This window comes from Lingula anatina, chromosome 3 (assembly GCF_051362555.1).
Source record: "Lingula anatina isolate TDL-2025a chromosome 3, LinAna3.0, whole genome shotgun sequence".
In the NCBI taxonomy this organism is placed as follows: domain Eukaryota; kingdom Metazoa; phylum Brachiopoda; class Lingulata; order Lingulida; family Lingulidae; genus Lingula; species Lingula anatina.
Genome location: NC_141769.1, coordinates 13,743,032 through 13,757,231, shown reverse-complemented (window position 1 = coordinate 13,757,231; position 14,200 = coordinate 13,743,032). Strand labels below are relative to the sequence as shown.

At 38.7% G+C, this 14,200-nt stretch overlaps 1 protein-coding gene across 5 annotated transcripts in view; it reads right to left on the bottom strand.

The window, feature by feature from the left end:
- LOC106170041 (voltage-dependent calcium channel type A subunit alpha-1) overlaps positions 1-14,200 on the bottom strand; it is a 150,133-nt gene that overhangs the window by 113,499 nt on the left and 22,434 nt on the right. The gene's annotated exons all lie outside the window — the stretch shown is intronic.

The following is a 14,200-nucleotide window of genomic DNA, read 5'->3' as shown; positions in this document are numbered from 1 at the left end:
GGTAATCAATTCGGCAACATCTTGGGCACGGAAAAATGCAGAGGATGGACTTTCGTCCCAACAAGCCCAGCGAAAAGCTGGCTTTGTCCCAGATCGCGATCAGAAGATGAAATTATCGGACGATAACTTTTGAATATCAACTTAAGCATTAGTTTTCTTATTTCTGTACACCTGTTTTATAAGTTTGTCCCAGATGCATTGCCTGAACATGAAATAGGGCTCATGTCTTTTTTTTCTTTTGTACAACGTTTCTATTATTTATTCTGATTTCCCGTACTTCATGATGCAGTTGCAAAATAAACTTCATTTAAAACTATTCCGCTTCTAGCATCGTTACAACCAGGCTTTGCGACAAGTACAGTTAAAGCATAACGACGCAGACAGGCATGCAACAGCTCATAGCAAGGGTTAACGAAATAAAATGATTTGAATTTGATGCGGTGGTTGTTTTTTTTTTTTTTAAGTTGCGCGTTATTTAACAATAAATGATTTATATGCGATACAGTGAAACGAATAAGAATGTAACTTCAGATACAGTAAGTCGTTGTTTTGAATCTGGGTGCAATAGCGTTTTGCAAATTGAAAAATTTTAATTAAAAGTAAATCAGGTTTTTATGTATTTCACACTAAGATAAGTACAATCCACAGAGTTTATATAGAGTTTGATAACAATCGGTGCACACTTTAAGGGGGGGGGCTAGGGTGCAAGTGATATTTTTTTCACAGCGAAGCATGTTTCTAAACACAATTTGTCTTATAAATTTTGTTGAATCAAAATTACTCATTTGATGTTTATGAATTTAACTGTTTCAGTTAGTATCTGAATTTGGAGATAAAAATAACAATAATGCAGAAAAATGAAATGAAACGATTACGCACTTGGCGGGTAATAGCACTGTGTTTTAGTGAAATATATTGCTCTCATTCTAAGCGGGATGTACGATTACACAACTTAATCATTTATTAATTCTTAACTCCGTTCGGACGGAGTATTTATGTATTATATCTACGGTGTTAGGATTGGAACAAAGAAAAATTGCTGTAAGTGACATTACTTTGAATCTCATGCCAAGTACGTAATTAATTAATCAATTAATTAACGTTGCCCGTGTATTGAAAGTTAATCATGAAACGGAAATGAACTGTGCATACGACAATATTTTTCTCTAGTAGATTCCCAAAATTCACCATTACAGAACACCACATAGATTAAGAAAAAGGGAATTCTGTTGACCGTTAATAAAATCTTAGCAACAAAAGTGGTTTGGGGCAAATGTTTTTTATGCACTCTGATGAGATGAAAACCATATTAAGAAGGCGTCCTTTCCATTCTCCTTTCCCTTTTTGGTTGATACCTTACACCCTACATTCGCATCTGTTGTCAATTTTCAATTATTCTTATTAGACCAGACAGATCTTATAACAATAAATTGATTGGTTTCGGAGAAAAGCGTCTGTGAATCCTATGATTCTTTAGAAATGTGGTAATTCTCTGCTAAGATATCCCTGACATTCCAGTTTCAAAGGCATTATCGGGGAAAACAGTGGTATTTTGTCTTAAACAACAGAGGCATTGGGTACATACTGCTTAGCATTTAAGTAATAAAGAGATAGAAAAGGCACATGTATACTCTGACACTATCCCTTCACTACGCATCAGCGCAAATGTCCATCCATAATACTCTTAATGCTACGACATCAACAGAGTCTAGTTCATTCTAAGCCACCCAGCATCCCGCTTTTCTTATCTTATCCAATGGGGCTGTTTATAGCAATTGTTTCAGTTCATTATACTGGTAAAAAAGAAAGAGCATCTGTCAATACTTTCCATCAATACATAGAATTCTTTATTGAATAATTCATGGCACATGACAGCACAAGACGGCGTCGCTGTGTGCCCTCGGTCTTGTGGTATTGATCTGTGGAATTACACTCTCTCGTGCAGAGATCGACGCCAGGCTCAGTTTGTTTGCCGATTGATCCCTTTTCAGTTATGATAATAGCAGCTAGCGTATTCGATGTTATTATTAAGAGGATTAATATGTATGGTGGTATTTTGTCCTGGGCATGCCTCACATCCACCCTATAAGGTTCTTCTCCCCATCTCGATTCCGATTCACCCAAATAGTGAGAACACGAAACCTAAATTTGACTTCTGCAATCAAACTTGATCAGTGCGTGTGGCTGCAGAGGAGACGCAATCATCACGACATTAACTGTATTAATTTTGAAATCACATGAACATAGCGTCCACTTTTCAAGTCATCGCATGTTCACGCTTCTTATACTCCACACAACAGGGAGATTAATTATTATTATTTTGGTGTGTGTGTGGGGGGGGGGGGAGAAAAATTAAAGGCCTTTTCAGGGATCTTTTCTTTTTTTCCTTTTGGCAAAACGGGAATTAAATCCACAGGTCTGTTTTTTGAAAACCTCCCCTTTGCCCCCGTTATATATACCTATATGCTACAAGTATAACAGGACAGTAAAACTCCCGTCTTCCAGCACGTGTCTTCATCAAGGCAGAGTAATCGAATTAAATTTTAATATGTTGCGTAAGGCATACAGGTGAGAACATTAGTGGTAGCCACGTTGCCATACAAATTACACCGACAGCTGGGCAGCATGTCTTTCGGTATTGATTGTTCCAATGTTATCGGCTGCTTTAGTGGTTTTCGAAAAGACCGGGCCTGTCTCGTATTAAATTTGGTCTCTGATATTAAACTGAACTGTTAAACGTGTAAACCAAATGTTCTTTGCTTGTACATGCATCTTGCATCTAAAAAATCCCTTTAAAATGTGTCTCGTTGGTTCAACAACCACATTTCTCATTACTATTTGGCACCTTATGACCAGTTAATTGAGATATAATGATGCATGTACATGTACGTCCGCTAATATTATCTGGAATTTACATAGCTGGCCTATATAAGACAGTATTAGACGTGCAAGAAGACCACTGGCTGTACAGCTAAAGTCACTTTAGTACTGGGGAAATGATGAAGAGCAGTAGGCCAGAACAGACGTCTCCAAGCCTGTCACCCTGCCCCCTTAAAACCCCACTCATCAAACAGTTATCATATTTGCTAAAATCATAAAACGAATTATTAAAAGGAAGATTTGAATTTCAAACAACGTATTTACTTCAAAGGACACCTGTGCCAATGAAGAAAATTGAATTTTATCAGACTGACGGGACCTGCAGTAAGAGCGGGTGTAATAGTGACATCGAAGAATATGCCAGAGTGCGAAAAGGTGTCAATTGTGCACACGCGCCAGGGTGTTACTATTATAGTACTGTTTGTTCAGTATTTCACCGCGCTTGTTCAATGAAGTAATGCCTTTGTCAATGGATATTGATATCACTATTTCATTATTTCTCAATATCAGAGAGGGCACCCGAACATCGCCCGAGGGTTGTCTTACACAAACCCAGCAATCATATATTCAATAAATGAAACACCAGGAGTGCGGAATGCAAGCTGTGGCACAATGGTGCCTGTCTAATTAATCTGACACATTTCACCCTAATTAAATATTTACCTTACTTATGTATGCTAGGGCAACAGGCAGACAGGTGAGCGCGACGGTGGCGCCATCTTTCCCGAAAGAGAGAAAGGAATATGACAGGTGGGGTTTTATTCGCGCCTTCACCGCCCTCTATTGGTAGCGATGTGAATCTAACAGATCTATTCATCAATTTAGATTATATATCGATCAGCGGTACAGTAGTAATTAATTAAAATCATTCAAAATATTTGAATTTTAAGAATCAAATAGCTAAACTATTTTTTCTTTTAAGATGTTTTTACATATCTATGCAACATTAACAAAAAGGGAAAACAAAATCTTTGGAAACGAGAAAAAGTATATGACCAATCCACAGGCAAATTAAGCACTTACTGGTACGATGAGATAATGAAATCGTTTCAAGATCTTGTGCTATCATTTTATTTATACCGCCTATATTTCATTCTTCGTTGAAAGATCTACAGTAGTTCCAAATTATTTGTTTGTTTATTAATTCATATATATATCTTTGTGAAAAAAAGTTAATTTATCATACTGGATGTGTTTTATATAAAAAAAATATTCACAAATCTCCTACCTTTTATCAGATTTCTCAGTTGACGATGTGAAATTCTGATTTGCGTCGACGCTTTGCCGCTTGCAAGTAAACCGGACACGATGGGGAAGGGGAGAATATTGGATACGTGACGTTTTAACTTCAGGGACGTCACTTGGCACGGAGTCCTCTTCAGACGGCAGCTCAGCAATTTCTTCATACTCGAACCTTTTGGGCGTAGATAGCAGACGTTCTTCAGCGGTGAAGCTTTTGTCCTCTGCGGCGAAGGTGAAGTCTCCATGATGACGCTCAGCATCTGTGAAGGCCTCGACGGCAATTTTGAATTTTTGTTCAACATTTCTCCGATGACTTCTAGCATATTTATGCAAGGTGTACTCCTGCAACGACGAGTAGACTCTGTTCCCACTGCTAATCATGTTGTCCTCAACAGGCCAGCCAAGGCGCATTGGAAAGCGTGGGTCTTGCCTGTCGCGTACGCACGCGTCTTCGTTTTCCTTCGCATTTGTCTTTCTAGGCGCATCCTGATTCATCCGCACAGTACCCAATTCTATCTCTTCATACTCAAAATCCATGTTTAAGTTTTAGTGATAATAAAATATAATAATGATAGCTATCGTCCTTTCATTAAAAAAAAACACTTTACAGTTTGGCAATGTTTCAGTGCCCACGTTGGAGTATAAATTCCAAGAGATAATGAGGATTATCAAAATTCCATTAGGAGACACCAATGCTTGGTAAAGCGAGGTTTTCAAAGGCACATGTGCTGTGTCCATTATCCATTGTGAGCTTACGATGTAGTTTCTTTCAGCACCAAACTGGTTTGCGTGGGAGACGATTTAGTCGACATACGATACGACAGACATCCTGTGGCATATTACATACACTGCACACAGTGAGCGGTGAACACGACCACGCGAATTGAGATGGGGAGAAGATATCCGTATCCGTCATATAACGTTTTTAGTAAACCTATTCTAACACCAAAACCTTAGATGTGTTGGAATATGTGCAATGCAGCTTCCACACAAGCCTTACAATATTTCCCCACATTATTTTTTACACACGAGAGTAATATTTGAAAAGAGTTTACGACTTGGTAGTGGCCAATGATAAAAAGAAAAGCGAACCTCCTTGGTTCGTAGAATAAATGTATCATAGTGCGTTTCTGATGGGTGTTTCGCTGCGTCCAACGTGCTCATTTACAAATGCGCTCCCCCCTTTTTTTACACCAGTACCTCATTAAGCCCTCTTAGTTCCTCTAAGTCCAATGTGAGGAAGCCATCCAGGTTTTCACTTACTTGGCTTGAAATTAATTTACCAGCAGCACTGTCGTAATCCTAGAAGTAACACACCGTTCAAAATGTATATTTTCTAATTCTCCGTTTTTTTTGATTGAGTCAATTTATCGTGTATGATGGAAAATTGAGTCATCATCCAAGTTGATTCTTGACATCACCAGGGGAATAACATCGGCGTGTTTCACCAAAAAAATGTCCTTTTTTCGCTGCTTTGAGTGTCCCGTGAAATACCATTGCCTTATCAGCATCGCTCTTCTTCAGAAGATCAGTCCCAAAGTGCCAGTTGCCTTGGATTACCCGTGGCATCCGAGTGCCACACAACACGGAATTTTATTCCGCCTACACAGTCAGCCAGGCAAAGAATTGGGACCTCGTAAACACACACTACAATAACGAGATTTGTTATACACGTACCCCGTCGCTGTAGTACAGACCCTTAGGAGAGTTTAAGATTGGTCCAGGGAATTCATCAATTATTTCTCTAATCCATAAAGAACTCAAAACCTTATCTTAGGCTTCGGTTTATCAGCAGCAATGTTGATCAGAAAACCCTAATCAATGGCTCCAATGGGCCACGGGGGTATTGTTAAGCAATGTACTAAAAGTACTAGTGACAATCTTTAGTTGATTTACCTCCGACACGCAGGCAGTCGTGCATGAAGTTAATCCCAAGAGAGAATCAAAATGTTGCCTATATCTTCACAAGGTGAATGCCCAGGTCAAGGGAAACCAAAAAAAAAAAAAAAAAATGTGGTTTGGTGACATGTATCATGCGCTTGTTCTCCTTTAACAGAAAAAATAGTGATTTGATAGTTTCAAGAAAACTATTAAGTATTTTATTGTATTAAAAGGAATTGGTTTTGAGCCCTAATTGTAGCTGACTTTGCTTTCTGTGACGCAGTGTCCTCTATATCTGTCACCCCACAGCATATGTAAGCACGTGCGCAGCCACAATCGTGGGCTACACTTTTGGTTGAAAACATATCGTCATTTCCTGTTGGTGACAAAACATGATACTTGTTTTGTCTTTGGGAGAGTCGAATACAGTAATTCTACTCCAAGTTGAAAATAGGCTCGCATCTTTTTTTCAGTACACAATAAGTAAATAGTTCGAAACCTTTTTATTTCTAATTTTATCTCAAGCCCCCAGAAATATACACATTTCATTGTTACTGTGGATCAAATTTTCATGTTAATGGTGCATTTGTATTAAACACTACTGACATTTTCACTGACAAAAATGTCATAAACTTTTGTACCGTTTGTAACTATGGCTCCGCTTTTGAAACAGTGGTGATTGACTGAGATACGTATACTAGTACAAGTTGTCCTCAGTTACAGTCTGCTGGTGCCGTGAAAGTATAAATGCACTTGTATGTTGTTTATTGCGTTACTGCTAATGGTACTCTTTATCAATTTAGATAAGGATTGTCAAAAGACAGCAACTTCACTCTAATAGGCGTATGTCTGCAACAGCTATGATTGTATTTTTCAATGTTTAGGCCCTAACTGTACCACTTAATATGGAATATTATTTTTTGGCGAGTAAATTTTCTACAAAATATTTAATTTCTCTCTAACTACTTTAAATCCAAAGCTGAGGTGTCACTCCATGTGTAGCCAGGTGTGTTACCTAATTACCACACAACTCTCGAAACAATTGATGCATGCAGTTGCATGTTCTGTGGTCAGAAATGTGAGGGGTGGTCTTTTCGGCAATTTCTGCCCTTGTATAAAAACGCATGGGTGTGGTCAATCTTTGGAGTGTGTTTAGAGAAGCAACAAAGGGATCGCTCTGAAACTTGGCAGGTACATTAGTGAAGATATGGTTCGACAGCTAAGCAACGCAGCTTACTATGGGATTCTTGCTCTAAGAGAAAATGGCCAGAAACGGACAGCCATTGCCAGGTAATTCAACATTTATAAAGGAACCGTTTGTGAAGTCCTCCAAAGAATTGCTGCAACAGGGGCACCTACTCCAATACCTCGACCAGGGTGTCCGCGTATCACACCAAGAAGACAGGATCGCCTTCTCCCTAGAGGACGCCGTGCTGGTCGTACAAAGACAACCAGTGTCCTCAGAAAAGAGAGGCAGAATGTCATTCAAACGCCCGTTTCAAGGTCCCTCGTGAACAAGAGATTACTGCAAGCCGGTTATTTTGCACAAAGGCCAGTAGGGAAACCACTGTTAACAGGAGGTCATATACAGCGACGTCTGCAATGGGCTGGGGACCACGTGCGTTTGCAGCCAAAACACTGGAATCACGTCGTTTTCAGTGATGAGGCCAGATATGGATTTTTTAGGGTTGATCGTCGAATTCGTGTCCACCGACGTGTACGAGGGACATAAACCGATGATTGTGTACTGCCTAGGGTGCAAGCAGGGGATGGTAACGTCTCTGTTTGGGGAGCATTTCATGTTGGTGCCCAGAACCAGTTGGTTTTTCTAGGAGGCAACCTCATCCAGGATTCCTACAGAAACATTCTACAGCAAACAATGCTTCGATTGGTAAGAGTCATCTTCAGGAACAACTTTGTGTACCAAGACGACTGCGCAACCCCACATCGAGGCCACAGAATCACTGTTTTTCTTCAAAACCAATGGGTTCAGCAACTGCCCTGGCCTGCAAACTCTCCAGATATGAACCCAATTGAAAATCTGTGGGCGGAAGTAACTCACAGAATTAATAGCTATGGTCCTCGGCCGGGAAATAGTGATGAACTGCGACAGGCAAATATCACTGCGTGGAATGATATCCCCAGCCAAACTCTAAAAAACGTGTCACAGGGTATGCCATGTAGGATGAGGGCGCTGCAAGCGGCTGCTGGAGGTCATACCCGCAATTACTGACTTTTCATGATTTACTGTAGTGAGTTCTTTGACTGTGTAACATATCACTGTCCGGAGGCTATCATTTTCTTTAATATCTTATCTCAAAGTTTATACTGACATCAAACTGTTGATATGGTTTTCTGGGGGTGTTCCTTTCTTTTGAATGGCATCTTATGTCAGATTTAATATCATTGAACAAAATATCTCACAACAGAAGACTGGATGTTATTATCACTCAGTGACATACTTTTTTAATGACTCAAGCCAAAAAAATTTTAATCAGCACTCAAAAATAACAATGATAAAAAATATTCCATATTAAGTAGCAACCCTGTATATTTCATCTATTTAAGGTATGAATTGTTGAATGAACAGACCGAAAAACCGGTGTAAAGTGACAGAGTGTCCCCCCATGATAGAGAGTCCGCTTCCCATTCATTTGTACAGGTAAGCCTCGCCCTAGATTGTGACCCACTTAGGTCAGACTACTGGTAACCCTAACCATTATAACTATGTGGTGGGCGGACTCTCTGTTACACGGACACTCAGTTTCCTTACACCGGGATGAAAGTTAATTATTTCATTCTACAAATAAATTGTTTGGGACCAAAAATGGCTGCAGTAATTGTAAATGGATATGGAGTCCTACTTGGTTTCTACCGTTTATTTAATTACTTTACTTCAGTCAAGAATAGGAACTGACATTTTCAGATATTTCCATGTTGAATAAAAACTACTCTTTGGTTACAAAAACATAAATGAAAACAAAACATCTCATCAATACCGAGTATGTTGAAATCCAGGATGTATTGTCTATAATATAACGTAAAGCTGTCACGAGAACAACTTGTACAGGTAAGCCTACACGCATTGACGTCACAACTTCCAACACAATTTTAGACAATTCGATGTATCTGGAAAGGTTAAATACGATACATTATGCAATGGACGGCATCGTCTGTAATTTTACCAATGTTCTAGCAAAAGTCAATACTTAACGCCTGACTTAAATGAAACTTGACTATTACCCCTTCGTCAACACCTACATTCAACAACTTAGAGATATTGTCTAATCCCGGCCAGTGACTTAGAATAGATAACAAAAAAAAGTTTGCACTCCCTGTGTAACGTGGCAGAAAGTCACCCGAGATACAGTCCGCTTCCCATTCATTTATACAGGTAAGTCTCGCCCTACATTTTGACCCACTTAGGTCAGGCTAACCCTAACCATTATATCTAAAAGGAGATTGGACTTTCTATTACACGGACACTCAGTTTCATTACACTAGAACTTGGCACGCCTCCCATCTCCCACCTCTCCATTCCACTTATCTTGATACATTTAATCTTCGTAATGATATTACCAGTAAATGATCTCTTTCTCTTCACATACGGTATGTCATGTTTGAACATGACAAGAGGACGTATTTTTGAAAGGCTGACCACTTTTATATGTGAGTTCACTGGTGTTTTTTTTTTTTTTTTTTGGGGGGGGGGGGGGATGAGTGTGCATGTGCCAAATCTACCGGGTAGGCATCCCATTATGGTTAAATACTTTTAGAGTAGCTTTGTTAGAGTTTGCCAATTTTTTTGTAGTACATGCTCTCGTTACAGTTTTAAGTGGCGGACTTTGCCTTTGCTATTTATGATTTGCCTTGGTGTTAGAATATCATTTTGTGTCAATTATTCTTTCTATTCTAGTACATTAGGTATCTGTGCTTCTTTAATTAATAATTTCACTATTCTACGCAGTGTATACATAATGTCTACAGTTAAACATCCCATAATCATATTTCATGACAACAAAAGGGGGCGTAACTGATATTTTTTTCCTGTTTCCCCTGTTTTTAATCCAGTGTAGATAATTAACCTTTAAACTACAGATGCAATGATCACAACTACCGCAATGATTGAACTGCTTCATATTGGCAAGTGATTGCGTTGCATCTGTCAAAGCAGGGGCAAGCAAAGAGCCAACAATGGTGGAGACGCGAACGCAATGTATATGATTCCAGTATAGAAGATTTTAAAGTTTCTCTGCAATTTTGGGGCGTATATCGCAGTGGAGAGGGCACCAGTGTGTCTGCGATGTACCAGTGTAAATGTAGTGTAAATATTTAAAGAAGACCCAAGGAGTATCTGAGGAAATTTGGATGAACTCTTCCGTATATATTGACCAGGCAAAGAAGTGAGTTCAAAACACACTTAATTATAATAACGTTTACGAAGAATAAAGAAGAGATGGTATGTGGTAACTCGACGAGTGATAGTCAAGATGGAGAAACAGACTCAGCCAAGGACACTCAAAGACAATTGGCGCATCTTTATCTCGACTTCATCTCAACTGTTGAAAAAAATCATATGACGAAAAACACCTTCTAAGAAATAGCATTATTTGATTTATATGGAGTAACTAACATAGCTTGGCATCTGGGAAACTTTTTAATTTATGGAGAGCTAAAAAAAACATGAAAGGATAGTTCACTATCTGAAAACCTAGATCTCAATATGACAGCTTATTTAAAGGTCAAACTCAGATAATCGGTGGTGATTTGCTACTTTTTGTTGTTCTGTATCTGTTAGTGCTATTTAATGTATATTTAACACAGTCAAAGTTCAAATCCAAGCAGGTTAGTATACCTACATAATCTGCCCCGGCGAAATGCCAATTAAAATCTCGATTGAGCGAGATAAAACCCAGTTATGCAAAACATACAACATAATTACCTTGCTGTTTGTTTGAGATTATCCAAAAACTGTAACCTGAACATTTTGGAAATATTAATATAGAAATACAATACCACTAACTGCAGCATCAAGCTCCGTGTTTTCCGTTTTATTAGCTTTCTAATTAGTTTGTCAGCATTGCTTCAGGGTTGAAATAAGGTTTTGAAATAGAAGGAATGTATTATGGCTGGCTGGGGTACTGTTTTTCTATGCACACATATTATCCAATACAGATAAATTACATCTGTCTGGACTTGAATTCAGACTGACACACACCCACACACATATATTCATGCGTCTCACTTTTGAGACTATTTTTGGTTTGTTTTGCTTGATTTCTGAACAGCTTGTTGATGTCAAAGGATCACACTATTAGTTTAAATATTCACGATTTTAACAACACGTAAATCACGTAGACATAACAAAAGGCAAGTTATTGGAGCACATTTTTATAGAGCAAATTAAGGTCTTTCACTCTTCCGCCCAAGTAGCCCATCTTTTCACCAATCTAACTTCCCAACGAAGCTTCATTCAAGATCCACGAGTCTTTAATTAACGTCATAACGCGCCATATAATTTAAAGATATAGACAAATTAAAACCTTAAGCGGTTGCAGGAGGCGTGAGTAACAATCCTTTACCCCTTCTTAAGGATAATTGCCTTTTGCAGAATGCATGAAGTACCTGTACATTTGCTGTTTTACTGGTACAATGTGACACTATATTAGTCGAGTTCTTGATCTTATGCAATCGGAGCATTTCTCGCCGCGCAACGACAAATTACAGAAAAACACCAATAAATGAAAACTGATAAATAAATAAAATACTGACTAACTCGGAAATATTGAAATGCATGCATTTCACGCCAATGTCATCTCAATGTAGCTATAAATGTATTGCAATATGAGTAAACATGAAATCCTAGTAGCAAATCATTGCAAGCGTCAACAAAAGATTTGAGGTTCGGTTTAGCTTTCATGGCTGTGTGAGTTTGCAAGTTGAATACGCAGCTGTCCTTAATTATGATGCGCTATTACAACAGACGGTGTGCCTCTGTAATTGACTGGAGCTGATTTGATTATGAGGAAAATGGTTAAGAATTGAATGGCATCGCATTCGCAAAATCTTAAAATGAAACAAACTGATTCGAAGTGTCTTTATAGTTGGCCCGAATTGTATACAACGATAAATCAAATATTTCCGTAGCTGACGCGCCTTACAATTCAAAGCATGTTACAAATGGAAGTCTGTTGTTTGAACCAAGGCACAAAAATGTCAAAAGCCATTACCACACATCTCTGTTATCCTTTTATTCACAGTGCAGCGGTTTCAAGACGGGTTAAACCTTTACATTAGAGTCATGCATGAAAAATATGATTATTTCAGCAAGCATGCATACGGTCTTTATTACAGTTGGTTGTCAACACCTGTGTGAAGCAAATGAATTGCCGCTCCATCCGTTTTCAATCGATTTTCAATCTCATTGAAAAGATGTAGGCAGTATCATGTCGCATCGCTCTCGCCAACTTCAAAAAAAAAAAAAAAAAAAAAAAAAATGGCGCACCGTTTAGTCCACGTGCCATACAAAACACCGTGAGAATTTCTTCTCCACGAAATGGAGGAAGATTTATGACCCAATCTTGTACCCCGGATAATCTTTAAAGGGACACACTAGGGACACGTAAGATCACATATTAAACGCAGGCCGTGAGAGGCACCAGAGCAATACGAAAGAGGTTTTCATAAAGGCATGGTAAAGAAGGGAAGTATGTTTCCTAATGGATCAGATATACGACATTTATGGGGACTGGTAATGGTTTAGTTTATGTCACTTAAGGCAGTTTTACCTCACTACGGCCACATGGCTAAGGCAACAATTGCCCTTTTCTTGTCGCAACAGTGCGGCGTTAATCACAACCGCTCTGTCTGGGTATGAGCAATTTTGTGATTTAGGGCAATAACAGACGAAGAAAAAAGGACGGTAAACGAGAAAACAGCCGTTTTTATCTGAAATACCCGTGTCTCTCAGGGGCGCCGTGGTTTCTAAGTAATCATTGACATTTGAGATCAAGCTGGATGATGTATGCTATGCTTTAAAGGAAAACAAATTGGAAAAACGAGAATTATATACATTTCCTTTTTTTATTATGTTACGTGGTGTAATGCATTTGTAGTTTATTTTCGCAAAGTCAAGATCTTCATTTTCCTTAAACCCCCTTTACACTGGACGGCGTTCTTTCTTCGTCTTTTGTTCGACCATGAAACTGGCATTGCTGTGGTTGTGTAAAGGAGGCACAAGCATAGTTTTGGTTGCAAAATGAATGCTCAATTTTGGCCAGTTGTCGGCACGTAAAGTATTTTTTTATTCCCAAATAGGGCCGTAGTACGGACGCAGAAAGGACGCCGTCCAGTGTAATGGGGGGTTTTACAGCACATGGTTTAACGCGGACTGTTATTACCTCCATCAAGGAGGTTATGTTTTCACCTCCGTCTGTTCCTTACCAGTCTGACTCAAAAAGTTACAGATGGGTTTTAATGAAAAGGATAGGTCACAAAAGGTGTAACTTAAATGAGATTACATTTTAGGGATGATCCATTTATTAAATAAAGGTTAATTGCTAGTGAATTATTTGTCTTGGCCGATGTCTTCGCTCTCAGAATGCTTTTTTTAGTTTTTTCAAATCACGTGACAAATATCAACATCTCTCTAAACACGCGTATGATGGACCTTTGTCACCTATTTTGCAACGTTGTGATAATTGCCTACTTTTCGGGGCGTATGAAGGTTTTACTGGATAAGATCACTTCAACTTCCAACCCCCTTTAGAGGCTTTTTTTTCAGCTTAATGTATCTGAGTTTTCAAAATTGGCATTGGTCACTGAAATGGGTTCTAATCCATTTCATGCAAACAATTCGCACTCTTCGGCTTGAAATTCACTATACTACACCGGGTTTTATAGCGAAAAACGAGTTTCACTAACGGCAACATGGACATTTGATAAGATTTGACCATTTACGGAAAGTATAAAAAGAAATACAAAGCCTACTAATGCAAACAATTACGGTGTAAATAGGCCACCATAATACATTTCAGAACACCGGCATCTGTAACAAGCGAGAAGCTATAATGTTTTAACCGAGATTCTTTCCATAATTGCTTCTTTGTGTAACCTGTTTGGTAGTAATTCATCAACAACTGAAACGCTGAAAAAGATGAAAAATAGATTGCCGCATGGCTCCCTTTGTTTCCCTGTA